This window comes from Hetaerina americana, unplaced genomic scaffold (genome assembly GCF_022747635.1).
Source record: "Hetaerina americana unplaced genomic scaffold, ioHetAmer1.1.p SCAF_3, whole genome shotgun sequence".
Classification (NCBI taxonomy): Eukaryota; Metazoa; Arthropoda; class Insecta; order Odonata; family Calopterygidae; genus Hetaerina; species Hetaerina americana.
In genome coordinates this window covers 74,073,698-74,094,464 of record NW_027286874.1, presented here as the reverse complement: position 1 = coordinate 74,094,464, position 20,767 = coordinate 74,073,698, and the positions used below count along the sequence as shown (strand labels likewise).

The following is a 20,767-nucleotide window of genomic DNA, read 5'->3' as shown; positions in this document are numbered from 1 at the left end:
CAAATTTTCAAACGCATTCGAAGTACTATACTCAATCAATTCCTACTCTAGGTGCCCATAGTTTTATCAGGCATATTGTATTATGATGTCTATGAAGCGGTCTCGAGTGATTTTTTTGATTAAATCAAAGATCTGATGCTGTAATTACCTGTATATCACAAAAATACTTGTTCGTCATATAGTATATGAATGAATAGTACGTCATCATAAATTTCTCTTGGCGCAGGATTTTTTCTGGCGATCATATTATTATGATGCGATGGATCTACATCTACCCTGCAAGCCACCAAAAAGGAAGGTGGCAGGGGGTGCAGCACCAGGAGGAAAGGGTAAGGGATGAGGGGGTTAGGGTTTTTCAAATGGATGGGGAAAGGTGAGGGGAACCTGCAAAAAAAATATGTAAATATAATCGTATAACCATGCGCAGTCCCTACCTTGTAGGTTAATACTTATTATGTCGAGCCGGTTCCTGGGGGATTTCGATTACCAGCATTCTGGTCTCTTATTGTTCTCGGAAAAAATGACCATTTAAACCTGTCTGTCATGCAGTCAATCTCTCTAATCTTATATTCGTGATCCCTCCGCCCGTAATACGTTGGGGTTCGTATTATGTTCTTGAAGTCATCGGAAAAGGACCCATCTTTAAATGTTTTAATAAGTCTAATCTATATTGTAACCGCCGCTGTGTAAGGGGATCCCAGCCTAAATTTTCTAGCAAAGTAGTTCCGCTACTGCGTTGGTCATAACAATTTTTGACAAATCTAGCCCCCCTCCGCTGAACTCGATCCAATTCCAAAATCAAATCATGGATGTCTTATTGTATTAAATATCTTTAAATTTGCTTATTTAAATCTTTGAATTGAAAATCTATTGATATATTTTTGGCGTAAAACATCATTTAATCGCATGATATTTGCCACGTATCATATCCCTTGTGGAAAATGTGTCGCCATCATTTCGAGTTTTGAAACCTCCGTTTTCCAAGAAGTTTGGGAAAAATCCTCGAGTGCGCATGGTTATATCTTTTTGATTATTTTAAAAACCCATATACATAAAGACGCCATTGCGAACGACCCATTTTATGGCATGTATGAAAAATTCATTTCGATGACCTCTGCGGTGGGTGTAGACACCCTCGTTTAAAGAGGAAGAGAAACGGAGGTAATTCAATTCAATGCACGTTGCACATTCGAATGCACGAGTAAGTAAACTGATGAAATATTCACTAGTTGGACTAGGTATATCCGGCTCCGGCTACCCGGGAAAGAAACGGCGCGTGACCCCAAAAGAAAAACTTGAAACGTTCAAAGTTCTCCGCAACGAGGTAAGAAAGGAAGAAGGGCAAAGAATGAGGAAGACAAATAAATTTCCGTAAAACAACACGCCATAACTATCCGCGTCACCACCGATGCTACGCGAAATATTTCTGTATTTTTATATACACGCAATGCTTCGTAAGTCTTCGTAAGGGCGTATGGTGGGAGGTGTTACGCCACCACCCATCCATGTACAAATATGCACTTATGCATAAATGTAATGTATATATATATATATATATATATATATATATATATATATATTTACACGTACGACAAGATAAACATAAAAGTTGGGGAGTATAAACTAGAGTAGGTCCACCTATTTGGGTAGTGTTTTCGAAGATGGGTTACCAGATTGGTGGGGACGTAGGAATAAGAATTGCGTCGGTTCAAGGAGCGTTTACGAATAGACTTTACTGAATAGAATACTGAATTTTTGAGTGTATTTTTTCATGGGTCAGACACTTGGCCATAGAGGCAGGATAATGTCCGTAGATTGGAAATGGGTGTCGAAATGAATAGAGGAAACATAATTAACAGGAAAATTAAGGATCAAATGCTGTAGCGGGCCTAGTAGGGGAAAAGGGAGACAGCTTTTGTGAGAAATTTCGAATATATCAGGGCAAGAGGGCGCTGGAGATAATGAGATAGGGAAATGTGATGCTGAAGGCGGTAATAGAGAAGAGAACATTTCAGAAGCGAGGCATTTTGGATCGAAATATGGGAGGTAGACAATATGTAGAGCCAAAGAATGATCTATTTTAACATGCAATCTGAGGATGTTTTGCGTCATGCTACCTTGGGCTCAGGCGTACCTTAGTTTGTATTTTTAGGGTCCCTGAATGACCTCCCCTAACACGTTAACTACAAAACACATACATGCCTATCAACAGCATATAATAAAAGGTATTTTTGGGCAAAATTTTCAATTCGGATTTTTGGAATTTTTAAAGTGGTAGTGGTTACATGTCTTTTGCCATGACTTTTTATCGTGCAATGGAAGAAATAATACTTGAACCAGTCAGTCCTAGTATCTCTCTCTCTCTTGTTTCTTCCTGATAGCCCAATTTACCATTTTGGTAATTTAGGGGTCATAATAATAACCCAGGTCGCTGGTAAACTTGGTGGCTCCGTACATGTCGATTGATCTCTTAGTCATGTTTTCTCCTCTTATGATGCTAAAAGCTTTCATCGTTATTTCTCCGACACATTCATTACGTTTACACTCTTCACAGCCAAATAAATGTTCACCAAATTTTTGACGGAGGAATGAAAGTGGGAAGCTCGCGTGGCGAAACGTTTGCCACTTGAAGAGGAGAAGATTGATACACCGCAGCTTGGAATTGCAACTATCTTTCTCCCTCTCAAGAAATCGCTTAACTGATAGTCTACTGCAATACTTTCAAGCGCACGCCTCAAAAGTGGTCACGGAATGATTCACGCACCAGAGTCCGCTAAGAGTGCCATAGCGATATATATATATATATATATATATATATATATATATATATATATATATATATATAAGAAAGAAATAGTTTATTTCTTTCACTTCAAGCCGAATTCCGGCATGATACGGCTCCCTGTTTTTTTGTTCCCTTTGGTAGTTAAGTATCAAATTTATTTGATGAATCAACGACCATTACTTTTTAAAAATGGGGGTTGTATGAAACAAAAATTACAGAACTTAACTAAATAATTCTATTGAAAAGATCTTTCTCTGTTATGAGGTTTACTTCAGGTAATCGATCAGTGTCATGCCCCAGAATGTATTCTAGGTCTCCCTAATATCTATAGTGAGTGGCGCACAGCCTAGTGAATGTCACACACCATCAGGAGGCGTCTCGCATTGGGAGGACAGTGACATTTCATCGCAATAAGGCAGCATATTCTCCTCAGTGGAGACGAATGTTCACCAGTTCAGCATGTTTTAGCAGTGATTTTGAAAATTTATTATTACTCCTATCGTACTACGGTAGGGGAGACAATGTCAAAACGAGAAATTAGAGAAATTAAGTGTAGAACAGATATATTTATGATATCATTTTTCTACAAACTATAAGGGATCAGAATAACATTTTCCGACGCGCTAGGGTCATATTTGGGTCAAAATTAGTCTGGTGTGTATTCACCCCCTGTCACACACCCTAATGGTGCCTTGCAGGGTACTAAAATATCTTTTAAAAACGTTGCTAGGCAACAGCAATAAAATCCGTGCCCATAGAATGAAGAAGCAGGTCTTCATCAAGTAGGAGGATGGTACACTCCCTGCGGTTCATTTTCCCTGTCGTAACTTAAATCTCCCACTCATGTCATTTGTGGGGCATGTTGCAGTTCAAATATTATTCTCATTTTATGCATAGGATGTGCACCTCCCATGCAATCTCAACTCCTATATTTTTTATGAGTCTCCTTGTGTTTCGTGTCATCAAAACTTCTGAGATGATGTTTTCCCTGTAAATAATATAACAGGATTGTGAATGAGTGGACCTCATAAAGCGATTTGAAATACATTTCCGATTGTGTCAAAAATATGAAACTTAAATATGAATATTTATTTTTTTAAATAACCACCTTTTTCATTCACTCTATCTTTGACAGCCTCCCCCTTTTTTTAAATCTTTTAATGAATGTTGTTAAAGGCATTTTATCAATCATGTTGTTTTCGATGATATTTTCATCCTTAGAGTTAGCCATCGCTTCCTTCGTTCATTATGCATTACCGTGAGCATCTGTGAGATGTAAAAAATTAAATTTTGATCATCAAATATGTCTATGTAATATACGAGGGAAATAAATATTGCTGGAAAATGTGAAGGCCTCGTTAAATTAATTGGAATTCACTCCATTAATGGAATCATGAGATGTATATATATAATATTTTTTATATATATTATATTTTATATATATATATACATACATATGTATATTATATATATATATATATATATATATATATATATATAATGGGTTGACTCAATATAACACAAATAGAAAATAATAGCAACATTTAAAAGAACACTCACACGGTAAATTGTTCGAGCTTTCGGCCCTCTCAGAGGCCTTCTTCAAGTCTCACTTGAAGAAGGTCTCTCTCTGAGAGGGCCGAAAGCTCGAACAATTTACCGTGTGAGTGTTCTTTTAAATGTTGCTATTCTTTTCTATTTGTGTTATATTGTGTCAACCCTTTATTGTGCCGCTCGTGTGAGTTTTTCCTTACAATCATATATATATATATATATATATATATATATATATATATATATATATATATATATATATATATATATATATATATATATATAGATATAAAGAGACAGAAGCAGGTCAGGCAGTTGTGAGCAATCCACGCTTGAATCGTAAATTTTAACATTATCTTATTAATTACATTAACACTGCTGCATTGATTGCAAGCATGAGTTGAACACTCGAGATTTTAAATTCTTCCTCGTCTGATTAATATACGTACTCAGAGTGAAATTATCAGGAATCCATAATTAATAGGAAAATTTGAGCTCATAATTTTCTTTGTCCAGACTAATTAACAGCCCATCGGCTAGCGCTGGTATTTTACTTCTCTCCTAATTTTGATAGTTTGGACTTTCTGGTCGTGTGATTTGACAATTTGATGGCATTGCTAACCAAATATGCATCAGGACGCTTGCACATTCGATTGAACGTTATCTCACTGCATGAGAAAATATAAATAGGCTCGCATTTAAAATTTATCGTAGAACAAACTCAATATGGGAAGCATTTCAATTAAGTAAATGTGTGTTTTCTGACTCAATTTCCTTTCGTGAGATGTACTCTTAAATGAATTACATATTTCAAACAAGATTTTTGATGGATGGAATTGAATAATATTATTGCTTAATGAAATAGTGTTCTATAATACTGGTAATCAATATATGCAAAAGCACTTCCGGTAATTTTACGATCTGCCATTTAAACTTTTAAAAAATTTCTAAAAAAGGATTAGTTAAACCAGACATCCGTTCTCGAACACATTTAGAACCATGTTGCGTACACTAAATTCGGCATATTATATCTAGTCCTTGCGGTGCCGTTTTGGAAGTTATCCATTGTCGAATACGCAGATCAGCACTTTATCTATTCCAGGACCGCGGTTTTGACACATCGTGGGTTGTTCATCGTAAGGTCTCTAACCACACTTCTGTATCGTGGTAGTGGTGCATTGTAATTATTTTGAAATGGATAGCCCAAGTGCTTTTCCCCGTTAAATTCCGTTCAGCAGGAAGATTTCATGGTTATAATCCTTGCGAGTAAGGCCCAACAAGTGCGATTGTATTAATCTTCCATACGGAGAGGAATCTCTGTCGTAAAACCTGCGGTTCCTTCCTCCACCGTTTCATGATGTCTAGGGAGGACACCGAACTTCCCTCGCGCCTTCCCACCTCCCACAACGAAAGCCTGAGTCCTCCTCCTCACCTCCGCAGTCGGCGACGTCGCGAATGACCTGTTGACACCTGCCCATTAAAGATGCAATACTCGGGGACGATGCGGAAGCCATATCCGGGAGAAACCTGAGTGAGTGCGTGGGCGAAATGAAGTGATCCGCCCCTCTCACTCTCCTCCAATGACGTTCTCCCACGAACGAAGTTCGGTCACCACGGTGACGTTCGTCTGCTCCTCGCCCCATCCATTTGTGTGGGTGTGTGTGTGTGCATATGTGTGTGTGTGTATGTGAATATATATATATATGTGTGTGTGTGTGTGTGAACGCGTATGAGTTTGTTCAAAATACGACGATTTTCGTTTTTGAATGTGTGTATATGTGTATATATATGTGTGCATATATGTGTGTGTGTACATGTATATATATATATATATACACACACATATATATACACATATACACACATTCAAAAACGAAAATCGTCATATTGTGGACATACTCATATGCGTTCGCATGAAAATAGATATAAGGAAAAGGGATAGGAACACATAAAAGAGATTAGAGCATCGGCCCGTCAAGTCAAATGGACCGTGGTTCAAGTCCCGGTCAAGGAAATATTTTTGCACTTGTAATCCGCTCGATTCCACCTTCCCCACCTCCCTTGCGTTCGTCTTTTACATGTGTTCCTCTCCCTTTTTCTGATATATATCCCAGTGAATGAGTGTGTGTGTGTATATATATATATATATATATATATATATATATATATATATATATATATATATATATGCATATGCATTCACGTATCTATGTATGTGTATATATATATATGTATCTATATATACATATACACATTCAAACACGAAATCCCGCCAATAAATATATATATACATATATATATATTAATTTTATATATATATTTCTATATATATGTGTGTGTATATAGACATATGTATGTGCATGCCCCCTAATCCAGCCCCAGGGTTCGCGCGAGTGAGAGTCGTGCGGCGAAAAGGAGGGGGCAGTAAAAACCGAAACCAGCCTCACAAATCTAACGAACGTGCAATTGCATCCTCTTCCTCCCATCAAATCCCCCCCTTTAACCCGAGTCCACGCGCGCCTCCGCTCTCTCGTAAACGACCGTCTCCAGCCATCATTTCCCCTCCCTTCCCTGAATATTTCAGCCCCGCGATCCCTTTTACTGTGTCCGCCACTCCTTCCTACACCCTACCTAACCCAAACTAACCCCTGGAGGATTCCCAGCGTTCCATCACGCAATGGGAGGAGGAAACTCTGAGGATATAATATCCTCAGAATCTCTCTTTAAAAGGAGCAATGGTGATAATGTTGGGATTTTTCACCCCTTTTCACCGTTTCCTGCTTGGAAAAGACTGGCTATGCCAGGCGTTGGCTATTTTTCTATGATTTTATCGTCATTTTTGACTCCTGTCACTGTTTATTTTACCCACACCTTTGCAGCGTGTGGAAAAATTGCATTTGGGCACAAGAGAACGGCGTGGATGACGGAATGAAATAAAAAAATATCATATAAATATAGGCTTCTCTTTAAGGTGTTGTGGGACCACTTACCCCCCCCCCCCTATATCACCCCCGAAACCCCTCCCATGTAATGATATTTATTTTATTCGGTTTTAGTATTGTACCCCTTCCCACTCGTCTTCCAAAAGATTTCAACCCTGAATTCCCTCATGGCATTTAAGGAGACGTCTCTTTCGAGACGGCGTCCATACTAAGTATCCCTATTCGACGGACATGTTCAGTTAACTCAAACTTCATTTTGAGTGTCAAACTTAGAATATTTAAATTTTGTGAAAAACTCATAAGGATACCCTTTTTTGCAATGGATCCCATTCGTTGGAACTGAATTTTCTATCTTGTTCACCATATTTCTGCCTAATTTTAAACTTTTTATACTGCTCTCATTTTTTTAACATTTACGCCCAATCGCAATGCCTCAAGAATCCTACTCGTTATTTTTATATGGATTTCATCACATGCTAATAATAAATTATGAAGCATCGGCAAAATTTTTTTTTAAATCGTGTCATCGATATAAATATTTTCAAAGGCCTAACAGGACACAATATCGTTCATTATTTACATTCCAACATTTTCCTCTTTACTTATTCCGCCGCCAAATTTGAATTATTTGCAGGTAAACGTTTTCCTGCATCGATGCACGCGGACGAATGTTTCGCTTATTTATTTCCCAGTTCGTACATACGCGGTCCATTAAAATTCTAATCCGGGTTTGCGAGGTTAAAATTTCGAATTTCCAACCAGAGTTTGCCAGAGGGTTTTTTTTCTCCCCCAAAAATTTCAACTCATGCTGACGTGAAAATGTGATGTCACTTGAAAGCACTTCTTTTGTCACTGCGCTCGCTCCAATTTGGCACACACAGAAGCGCGCATTAAAAATGCGGAAATCGAATTATCAAATGGCTGACTTGGTGTTAGCAAAGGAAACAGACGACGAGAGTCGCGGGTTTCAACTCAGCGGACCACGAATTCGGAACGATCGCGAACTGCAATTTGCGTCGTCTTTTTTATACGCGCACACCAACACACACACACAAACACATATATGTATATATTATTTATTTTGTAGCTGGTGTCGAGTTTTATTTGCGAAACGAGTCGCTCCCGCCTCCTCCAAAAGCCTTGCAAACGCCGGGTGTGAGGAAATTATTACCCGCCGACTCGGCCATAATTGCGTTCCTTGGAATTTCTCCGCCGGAGTGAATTATTCCCGGTGGGGTGGTAGTTTACGGCTCTTCGTGCCGCGGGCAATGAAACACGCCGGCGCAAATCGTATGCCAAGAATGGGAAAGATGGGAAGGGGAGGGGGGAAGTTGGCTTTGCTTTTTCGACGGCCCGGGCGGGCGCGGATATAAGGTCGAGGACACACGTGGGGAAGGTTGGGAGGAGAGCGAGAATTTATCGGGCGGCCTCGGGGATTGGCTTCTTCCATCGCGGAGACAAGCCGTGGGAGGGGATAATGAACTCCCGACGAGAGATGCACATTTCTTTGTAAAATGGAGTTGACCCTAGGACTTCGCTTCCCTCGCTGCCGAAGGGAAACTGTCCCTTATTTTGGTCGCGAATTGATGCGGGGGCTGATTTTGACAGGTAGGGAGGTTCAGACAATAGAGTCATAATCTTCGTTGTAAATGGAATATCTGCTGATGCGTGTTATCGACACGTAATGTTATAGACCCAACCTCATATAGTAAGTAAACAATTACCACACCTCACCAGCTATTGTTGATCGACGCAGCAATAAACACAACAGCAACAGATCGATAAACAGTACCGCGTCATAGCTAATATGGCGGGATTGGTTCATAATGAAATATGGCTTTTGCTGCTTTTTTGAATTTGAAAAAATATTTGTTAAACTGTTGCCGCTGTTTCTACAGAACAGGCACACTACTTGATACTTGATGATGACGTATAAACAAACACTGAAACGACTCAAAACTATTAGTGTTAAGTGGAAAACTGTGAAAACTTCTCCGCTCGATAATATTTACCACGACACCCCGAACTGTTCGGATTGTTAAGCGGAAGATGTTACATTCTGATAACAGAGATAAGCTTTATGTCTCACAAATAAGTTTCATGATAATTCTAAAAGATTTCGACAATGACTGAATTATTATTTCACGTCTTCTCAATTCCGAGTCCATGACAGATAACCCTTTCTGTTCGTTAAATGAAGAACCCAATGTATATTTCCATTATTCTCTATTTACGTACAACTAGTTTCAACGCATAGGCGTCAACATCAAGTACCTGATGATGACGCCTAAGTGTTGAAACTAGCTGTACGTAAATAAAGAACAGTGAAAATAGTAATTTTGCTCTTCATTTAAAGAGCATGAACTTCCATAAAGTTGAGCCTGGAACAATTGAACCCTTTCTGTACTAAAATACCTTCAGCCCAAAGGCCCAGTATCATTTAATGTCCATTCTCTTCCTCTATTCTCGATAAATACGCAGTAGTAAATGCATCAGTTTAGGAATAGCGCCTTCTCCCGCCGAAATATCGTGATCTCCACGTTTCTCGAAACATTTTTCTAATTTAAATGACATAATTACATTGACGGGATACTTAGAGTTTTATCAGAGTAACATGCATCGTTATCATCTCTTTATTTGTAATAACATGCCTGTGATGGTGAACAGGTTTCAGCTTTCTATGATTAAGGATTCAGATGCAAATAAATTACGATGTAGGTGACGAGCGCTGTCGTCAAAGTAATAAAGAGTTTGACTATTGACTGAAAGGCCCGGGTTTCTTTCGCTGTGATTTTTGACGCCAATACTTGCAACCTGAGCGTGTGATATTTTGTGTCCTAGATTTTCATCCTAGCACAAGTTAATTTCACACTTCGTAGGGCTTATTATTAAGAGAGCTCCATCCTCAACTATCAAAGTGACTGCGTTGATTACTGATGCGTATCACGTCACGTGAGGAAATTTTTTTGTAATTTCTTCTTTATTTAATTAAGATTTTCTCATGTAACCTTATTTTGAAGTTCAAAATAAGGTTATATAAGAATCTTTTTAGAGCTTCAATTGAAAAAGGCCGTAAAATTAATCTAATTATGATATTTAATTCATAAATAAACTGTATTTGACATAAAGGAATAGGACCCCATTTATTTCAGCACAAGACGTCCCTGAGCAATAATTCCACGTGATTTCTTTTTTTTTTAGAAAACCTTTAAATGAGAATTGTAATAAAGGTTGTGGGAATCTGTAATCTCTCCATTCATTCATGTGGCTTCTCCATTCTAGCTACCCATTCTTCGGCAAGTGTACCACTTTCATTGAATTAATCATATTGGAAAGATTAAAAACTTATTAATCAGCCAAATGTTCCTTTCGTTACAGTTTTTTTAAGTGATCTTTTTGACGAAATATTTCATATACCAATAGAATTCCGGTCAAAACACTCAATTTTTCACCACATCAAAAATATATTTCGCATAAAACACTTCCGTGCCGTCGAATTGTTGGATTCATAATCGAATCAAAAAAAAATTGATGTTTCCAAATCTTATTCAAGCACCGTTGGGGGGATATTTATCGACGCCGGTCACCGTAAGCCTCCTGTAATCCATAATCAAGAACTGTGCATAATTTATTAAGATGAGAATCCGATATTATTTACCGCTATTCTGAACCCTTTGGTTACTCCCTCTGCCGCTTCTATTATGACCAGAAATGTCTATTTAAGAGCAAGAATTCCCTCCGGCGTTTCTTTGGCAAACCCTTCACTTCCTTCCCAATTATTCCGCGTTGGTAAAATTCAACGTTTCGCTCAAACAAAAGCCTCATATTTTCAAGCGTCATTCTTTGGTGCTCCATTATATGTCATGAATTAAATACACATGGTAAAATTCATAAAAACTTTTTTTTATATATTTTCCAACTCTGGGAACGACTTGTAAAAGTTACGACAAAAGGAAGGAAATGACTTTTGGATGAGTCGAAACTTGGATCGGAAAAATAAAAATAAAACATTTTCGTGGATTTTATTTTTACTAAATTTTTTCAGTCTCAATTTTGCTCACGTGTGGTTCGGTAAGCGTAGGTTGGAGGCTTTTGAAATGTGGGTGCGGAGAAGGATGAAAAAGTTAAAATGGAGAGAAAGGAAAACAAACGAGGAAGTACCATTCATGTTTGGAGAGGAGATGGGATTTTTGGGAGAAATCCAAAAAAGGCAGGAAAAGTGTATGAGGAGTATTTCAATTGAGGATAGGATGATATAGACTGTAAGAGAGGAGAGAATGATAGGCAAGCGAGGAAGGGATAGGATATGATAGGGATGTTGGACAGAATGAAGGGAGGATGGAAGTATGCGGAGTAGAAGAATGGTTTTATGTTGTACGTATTGGATGTCAGGTTGTGTTTTGATAGAGACACGGAAATGGTCACTATATGATCGAATTCCATTCGAAACCTATCTTAAACGTTTATATTTAATAATAGTTACAAGGTAGCCTATTTTCGCAAATTATATATATATATATATATGTTATATATAATATATATTTTATATATTTATATATATATATTAATACAATATATATATAATCCCTCCCCGGACTACAACCTTGACGTGGTGGAAGGGCTTGTGCGTTCCGATGACCCCTAGAGCTGTGCTGGCGGGAGTAATAAAAATTGTTCCTGGTAGGGTCACCCATGCCAGATAGGTCGAAGGTTAGGAGCCAGACGAAAGGTAGTCCACGCAGCGTCTGTTCCTCAGTGAGGCGGCTGCAATGGCGTCTGACCCCAGTGGGGCGGCCAGTAAGTGATGGTGTCACGTTAAAAACACTATTGAGGAAGGCAACGGGAAACCACCTCAATTATCATTCCCTAGAAAAATATGATGGACAATAGAGATATTTTGAGTCCTGGCAACCACGGGGCTCGGCCCAATCGGCCGTGTGTCGTGCCCGGCAGCGGGGGAGGCAAGGCTTCCGCGGTCGTCATCCCACGAAACCCTTGCAAGGAAAAACCAGCAGCAGCAGGACAGAAGACGCAGGAGAAGAAGACAAAATTAGTTAGAATAGGAACGTGGAATGTTAGGACAATGATGAGGACAGGGAAATTGGAGAATGTTAAGCGAGAGATGGAAAGGGGAAATATAGATATTTTAGGTCTATGCGAGGTGAGATGGAAAGATAGCGGGGATTACTGGAGTGATAAGTATAGAATAATATACAGCGGCGGGGACGAGAGCCAACGAGGGGTTGCCATAGTATTAAATGAAGAGGTAGGAAGAAGCGTAGTCAACATAGAGCAGGTAACGGATAGAATACTACTAGTGGAGATAAAAGCAGAACCGACGAACTTAGTTATTATTCAGGTATACATGCCACCGAGCAACCATAAGGAAGAAGAGGTCGATAGGATATACGATCAGTTAGAGAACATGATCGCGTGTGTTCCTGCAGGGAAACATTTGATAGTGATGGGGGATTGGAATGCGACGGTAGGTGAAGGAAGAGATGGTGATGAGGTGGGGGACTACGGTTTAGGCACGAGGAATGACCGCGGGGAGAAAGCAGTTGAGTTCTGCAGGAGACAGGGGTTAGTCATCACCAACACTTGGTTTAGACACCACAAAAGACGCAGGTATACATGGAAAATGCCAGGTGACTCAGGAAGATATCAGCTAGATTATATCCTGGTTAGACACAGGTTTAGGAATAGTGTGATAAATTCCCACAGCTTCCCGGGAGCGGATGCGGACTCAGACCACAATTTAGTTGTTATGAAATGTAGCGTACGTTTCAAAAAGATAAGGCAGGGGCGGCGAGTTAGAAAATGGAATGTAGAAGCATTAAATGGGTTGAAAAGGAAGGAATACAAACAGGCGGTGGAGAAAATCATGGAGGATGGTAAAGAGCTAAGTACTATCGAAGAAAAATGGGAAATGATCAAGAAGGGGTTGTCTAAAGCCGCAAAAGACACTATTGGAACCGTTAACGCTAAAAGGACTAGGAAACCATAGATCACGGATGAGATGATTACAAAGATGGATGAGCGGCGAAAATGGAAGAATGTAAATACAGAGTTAGGCAAAATGAAGTACAAAGAATTAAACAATAAATTGAGGCGGCAACAAATAAAGCAAAAGAAGCCTGGTGGAAGACGCAGTGCGAGGATATGGAGAGTCTCCAGAGGAAGGGTGAAATCGGTGCGCTGTACAGCAAAGTTAAATCGTTATCGGGAAGTAAGAAAGGAAGAGCTATGCTAACAGTTAGAGATAGGGCGGGTAAGGTAATAGTTGACGCAGGAAAGATCCAAGAGAGATGGAAGGAGTATATAGAAGAACTGTATGGTAAAGAACTCAGACCAACAAAGTTAGACATTGAAAAAGAAAATGACGTAGAGGAGGACAGCTTAGGTCCAGGCATACTAGACAATGAAATAGAAAGGGCATTAAGGGAGATGAAACTAAATAAGGCCGTGGGGGTAGATAACATTCCCGTGGAACTTTTAAAATGCTTAGCAAAATGTGGGAGGAAGAGGCTATATGGGCTGATCCGTAGTATTTATGAGGAGGGAATCTGGCCGGAAGACTTTGTGAGATCAGTTTTAGATAGATGTAGATCGTATGTAAATGAGTAGCAAAAGGTGTTTCGGGATGGTAGAGAAGATGTTGAAGACACCGAACGTTCAGGATGCCCTTCGACCTCAAAAAAAAACGAAAATCTTGCTAGAGTGAAGGCTTTCTTGAGCAGGGATCTCAGGCTGAGTATTTGCGTGGTTTCTGATAAACTTAGCATTCCTTAAAGTGATGTTCATGGACTTGTGACCGAAAACATGGGTATGAGAATGGGCGTGTTCGAAGTTGGTGCTGAGATTGCTCCCGGACGAACAAAAGGAAACTCGCACGCGGATCTACTAAGAACTTCTCGACCATGTGAGTGCGGATCCAAATCCGCTCTACAGCCCTGACGTTGCCCTACCATACTTCTTCTTCTTCCCCCGCCTCAAATCCCAGCTGAAAGGACGTCACCAGGGCTCGGTGGAAGCGTTGCAACAGGCCGTAACTAGGGAACCTAGCAGCATTCCGGGCGTCGCCAAAGGTGCTACTTTGTAGCCTTTTGAGTGAATATATCAATTCTTGCAATATTTATTTTTTAATTGACTCAGTCCTACTACTTTTGGGACAGACCTTGTGCATATGTACATTTAACGACTCAGTCAGTACACCTGCCTTATTCAAGCATGGATATAACACTGCACAGGTTGTGGTTTTTAGACACATCTTAATTTTCGGTGGTTCCATCGACTTTCGTTAGTATTCTAGCATGTAGTACATACCCAGATGAATTATATATCGTTTTCACTCCAGTTTTGGGAGTTGGAAAAAAATTCAGTCGAACGTAATCTAAAAACTTTGTCTCTTTTAGTGTTGCGACCAAGAGATGGAATTTTGATCCAAAGTTCGCGGAAATTTATGTACTCACCGTGGGATATGGATTTATCTTCATTTTTGGTACATTTTATGACTTGAGTTAAAACATGAAAGGACGAATGACATGTGACAATTAACAAAACTGCACACCCAATGCATACGCTTGAAAAGATATCCAACTGATTATAAGTTACTTATTTGACATTCATATGTACCATTTTTGCCTTTGGATTTCATATTAGGCTTCTACTACTAGTTTCCGTCCATTTCTTTGGTTTTGTATCGTTAAAAACCATCTTTAATGAATTTCTTACGGACTTTATTCTCGTTACCTCATTCATTTTTTACTTTCCATTCCCTGAGTATTTTCTTTTCACAATTTTTTTATATTCTCAAAACCTTGAACCACTTGAAATACAAATAATAAAAAACTTTTAAATTACAAAGCTTGCGCTTATAATTTAGACTTTTAAATTATAAGCCTAAGCATTCGGCTTACTATATTTACTCAAACAAGGTATTTTCCCCTCTATCGGGTCCTCGATATACTTAGTATTTCTTACGTCTTTCAAGTCCCGAGATTTGGAGGGAAGCCCAGAGGCTGAAGGAGTGAAGGAAGGGGAATAATATTATTTTTATGATTTTAGAGTGCGAGAGTTCAGGGATCGAGGTTGACTTATTTCCAATAACACAATATTTTCCCTTCATCCCTGCTGGATTGAAACAGTGCCTATATCGGTTCAGCTTTTACAGCCTTGAAGAAACGCAAGTGGCCTTTCATTTAAACGTCTTGGCTATCGCCACTCGGTCTCAAATATAGTAAGTCCTCGAGATGATTCGTTTACGCCTTTATCCTCCTCTGGAGGTAAACCTTAAATCCCTTCGACCCTTTTGAAAATTAATTCACCCTTTTCAGCCCAAGACCGTGCGAAAACCTATTACTACAATTCGCAAATGAAATATGTAGTAAATGCTCTGTAAAACTTTAAGTTAATCGTTAAAACACATGTTGGAGCAATCTCTATATGCTCAGAACATTATTAAATTTCTTAGCGAATCAGATAATCGATAATGTTTATTTCATATATTTATTTATACAAGTAGTCTACCATTTAAGGTAGGATTTGGGTGCACACAGCCTGAGCACCCCTGGTTTTCCTATCCTCGTCTAACATGATACAACATAACACCCCAAGTTACAACAAACCCTTCCACATACAGTAATTGGCAAAAGCTCAGAAGATATAATTTAATGTTACAAAACTAGACGGATATATTATTGAAACAACAATATTTTGAATCGATATTCTTACCTTCTGAGTCTTTTATCATTAATGAGCTTTGTATTGATTAAAAAGGTCGTAGCAGTTCAAAACTTATTGTGACTAATAAAATCTAAATATCTCCCATTCCTCTACAATAAATGCATGCTAGTGATAAACATATTTATGAGTGTAAACAAACCTGGTCAAAACGAAGTCTTCAACCCAGAGTACTCGTTCTTATGCTGAGATTCGTAAATGGAGCATTCATACATTAAAGGAGAGCCTTAAAAATCAAAATGAGGGGTGATTTTTCCAAATATTCTGCGAGCCCAAATCTAGTGCCTACATGGAGAAAATTTCAAGGACAATTTTTTTCAGATTACTGGCTACCTTGTAGTAAAAAATATAGATTTAAGAATAAATGTACAAAAAATCATTAATGAACTTTTGGTAACAACTTGAGAAAAATAAAAATATGTAACAGTATAATGCCACAGAGTGAAATATTTCGTGACGCTTGTATCACGAGTTATTGATTTCGTGAGCTGTGAACATTACTCCGTAAGAAACCAATTTTTAAAGTAAATTTAAGCCATTCTAGGGAAAGCATTGCTTGATACAAGCATTCCAATCGCTGTCCATCAGTTTTGCTTTCCGCATTAGACTCCAAGGCGTAAGGATAAACCTTGAGGCAACCTGCGAAAGATTTGAGAACCGAAATAATAAGCAATGAGATTAAGTTACAAAAGATGATCCGGGAGGGGAGGTAATGGGTTCGGGAGATGGCTCAGACCAGCAGAGATTGAGTAGATCATGACAGGCTAGACGTCCCGGAGCTCCATGAAGGGTTGGGCCCCTATATGACGTTGGTGAGCTGAACAAATACTGCAGAAATAAATATTTTCATTTCAAATTTTATAAAACATTCTGCTACCTGCAGAAAAAAGAACAGACTGTATTAGAAGCTGTATTATCGAATTGAGGCAATCTATTGCAAAGCAATAAATTACATCTTTAAGGATATTCATTTATATGCTTGATTTTATATATTGAAAATATTTTTTCCTTGCATATTTGACCAAATTAAAGTTAATTTTGTTTGAAAGAAACAGTCGGTTTTCGCAGCTCAAGAAAACATTGGTCCTATTTCGCGTGTTTCGATGCTCTGTCAATTGTCACCTATTTATCTTGCACTTTTCAGAATAGTAAAAGCCTAGGAAGTGATGAAAAGCATAAGAGATGGATAATAAAGAGTTTAGAAGCCAATTTATTTTTATGGGAAAAATCAAAGATATCGTAAAGTTATTCAAAGTCACTTTACTTCCGAAAGGAAAAAGATAACTCTATTGCAGTGCCGGTATAATCGCGCATTAGTGTTAGTTATACAGAAGCCATGTGGTTGAATTAAAATATTCAACCTATATCCTAACCTAAAACGATTAAATCTAATCTAAAAATAAATTCAGGGTTAAATTTTTACATTTGTTATCGGTGTTTCATTATTTTATGCTCAGCGAAATACGAGGTGTGTTCAATAAATAACGGGAATATGATTATTTGGAAAGAATTTTATTTATTCGTCTACATCAATGTTACCCCCTTCGAAGAAATCCCCATTATATATTATACACTGGTGTCAGCGCTTTCTCTAATTCTCGAAATAATTCTGGAACTCGATCTTTGGTATGGCTTTTAACTCTCCCAGCGATGCGTTTTTAATCTCATCTATGGAGGTAAAAGGATGGCCCTTAAAAGTTTTCTTTATTTTTGGGAACAGGTAAAATTCACGCGGGTACAATGTCTGGCGAATATGGAGGCTGTGACATCAACACAGTGCTGTTTTTGATCGAAAACTCACGAACAATCATTGAAGTGTGAGCAGGTGCAATCTTTCGTGATGCAAAAGCCGTGACTTGTTTAGCCAAGATTACGAGCATTCTTTTCGTAATGTTACATGAAAATGGCAATGAACCCATAAGAAGTACTCTTTATTGATATTTCGACATTCTAGCAAGAACTTATGGTGCACTTTGTGAAATTACAAAATTCCCGTTACTTTTAAACACACCTCTTATGTGAGTACTCAAAGAGAGTGTAAAATTTGACGCATTTAAAGCAAACATTTTAAACGACTTTTTTTTCATTTCGGTCGCGTCGAATAAGTCCAATTAATCGCTGGGTTAGGTTTATTTTTAATCATACGAGGTTCTGGGGCGACTCTTTGATGTTCAACCCAGCGTGTATCCTCCACCACCGCCACACCATTCGTACGTTTGCATACGTCCAACAAAAAGATGGACCAAGACGTAATCGGGACGGTTCAAAAATTCTACACCACAAACGCCCATCCTTCCCCTCTCTCCCTCCCCCCTACCCCGACCCCTTTCGCATCTCCCTTTCCGCACCCTCACTCCTCAGAGACGCAGCAGCGCTCATTTCCCCTAACAACGGAGATTAACACTTTAAACAAGTTTTCGCTCGCATGAATATGCGAGCTCCCGGAGATTTGGCGGAAACGGAAGCCGAGGCGGCGATTGCAGTGGAGGATGAGGAGGACCGACGCTAGAGGTGCGTCGGAGAGAAGAAGAGAGACAGAGAGATCAGTCGCGAGGTGATGAGAATCAAGCAAAAGCCGCGGGAGTAATCGTTGTGGAGGAGGGTGAGAGGAGAAGAGCGGTTTTTGGCGTTGAGCGCGGTAGGAAGGGGGGATTGGGAGGGGGGGGGAGTTGTGGAAAAGGATTGTCGGCGGGAGAAAAGGAAATTACATGGGAGGAAGGAGGAAGAGGGCGGGCCAGTGTCGAAGAAAAGGGCTGGAGAGGAAACGGAGGGAGACGGGACAAAAAAGTATTCTCACAAAAGCCCTGGATGGTTTTCTTCCCTTCGACCATTTTTCAGCGATATGGTCGGATGTGTGGAGGATTGACTCAATGGAATAAAAAATGAACTCGGTACTTACTTAAAAATAATGTTTGATTGAAAAGTGGATTAACTATAAAACGGAATTAAACCATGTCAAAAATAGTCGGAAAATAGATTGAATGTCCACAATTTTAAATCGCATTAACAAGACTATATCAATAGACGGTAGCACATTATCATCATAATAAAAATTAACCTCATTCTCAATTAAACCCATGAAAGCTTGTAATTAAACAGGTACGAGATTCCTCATGTGTTAATTGATCCTGGGATATTATTTTTAAGCTCATTCCCATTGAGTTTAATCGCCGGTGTAGGATTAATAAATTTATCTATTATCCTCTTCAGATGAAGTTGATTTCACAAAACTCATACCGTTACACCGTCATATTAATTCCTTAAAATTCCCAATTAACGGCCAATAATTAAACCTAGCTTCATAAAGGAATAATACGGCGTCAGTAAATTCGTTACTAATTCCCTTCCCTGTTCGTGAATACAAGATTAGTCTTGTTAGAGGTTGAAAATTTACCAAAAATTAACGTGTGAACAATTGAATTGTATGTCATTATCTGACACGCGCCTAATAATCGCAGCACGTTCACCTTTTTTATGCCTTTATTCTCTTGGTGTATTTTTTTGGGTTGACAGAATTATGGTGCCCCCGGTGAGCCAATCCTCACATCCACTTACGCATGATTTTCATTTCTCTCTGGACTCCCCAGGAATTATTGAAGAGCATGCAACTTATTTTCTACTCATAACGCGATATCTCGCTGCCCCCCAGATTATAGTGGCGAATGCATGAAAAACTGTTGACACAACAGTAATTTTGACGTATAGGACAACGAGTACAACGAAAAAAAGGCTCATTGCGACACGATGTCATGTAGGAAACGAGATACGAGCATGAGACCATACTTAATAAATAGCAAAATCACGCTTTGAAAATTTATTATGTAGTATTAGTATACGGAACAGATACCATTTCACGAAATCGTTCATTAATTCTTTCATTATTAAAAAAAGATTTAGACCACGAACAGATAAGCGAATGAAATAGATGCATATGCAATAGATGTTTACTTATTTCCCCTTCAAGTTGGGTTAATTCTTTCAGTAAGTACAATAAACTAAGTAGCTTAATTATTGCACAGTAGATTGGGGTTTATGTCATTCTGTCCGTCAATCCATCAGTATTGGCGAAGGCAATTTTTTTTTAATTATTTTTAAGTTTTAAATTTAATTTAAGAAGTCGGCGACTTCTTATTCATCAACTTTATATATATATATACATATATATATATATATATATATATATATATATATATATATATATATATGTATTTAATAGTATATATATATATGTATGGATGTATTTAATAGTATATATATATATATACACATACACACACATATATATTCACCTCCAGGAGTATTTTTAACATTATTTCAATGATTATCTTATTTAAATAAATATTTAATTTAATGTATCTCTCTGATATATTTTCTTCTAAAATTGTGTTTATTTTGATAAGAAATTTATTTTTTTACGGCCAGAGAAACAGTGGCAAAGAAAACCTCAGGATTTAACGAATAAAGTAACAGTCATTGAATGCAATGATACATTCCATTTGGTCTCAGTATTTTATCTTGTAAAGCACACTAAAGATATCATGTGCTACGAATTAGAAGTATTTGGATCTGAAACTAAAAAAGAAACGGTAACAATTTAGAAAATTTAAGAAATTTTTAAAAAAATAAGGGTGGGAAGAATGACACGCTAATCTAATAGCACGTTTGTTTTTAAAAATATATGTTTAAATATTTCGTTTGAACCTTACCTTTGACCAAATTTATCAGCGTGTGCATTGATGTCAAA

General features: G+C 38.3%; 1 protein-coding gene across 1 annotated transcript in view; it reads left to right on the top strand.

Moving 5' to 3' along the window:
• stg1 (stargazin-like protein) overlaps positions 1–20,767 on the top strand; it is a 133,746-nt gene that overhangs the window by 86,276 nt on the left and 26,703 nt on the right. The window lies entirely within an intron of this gene.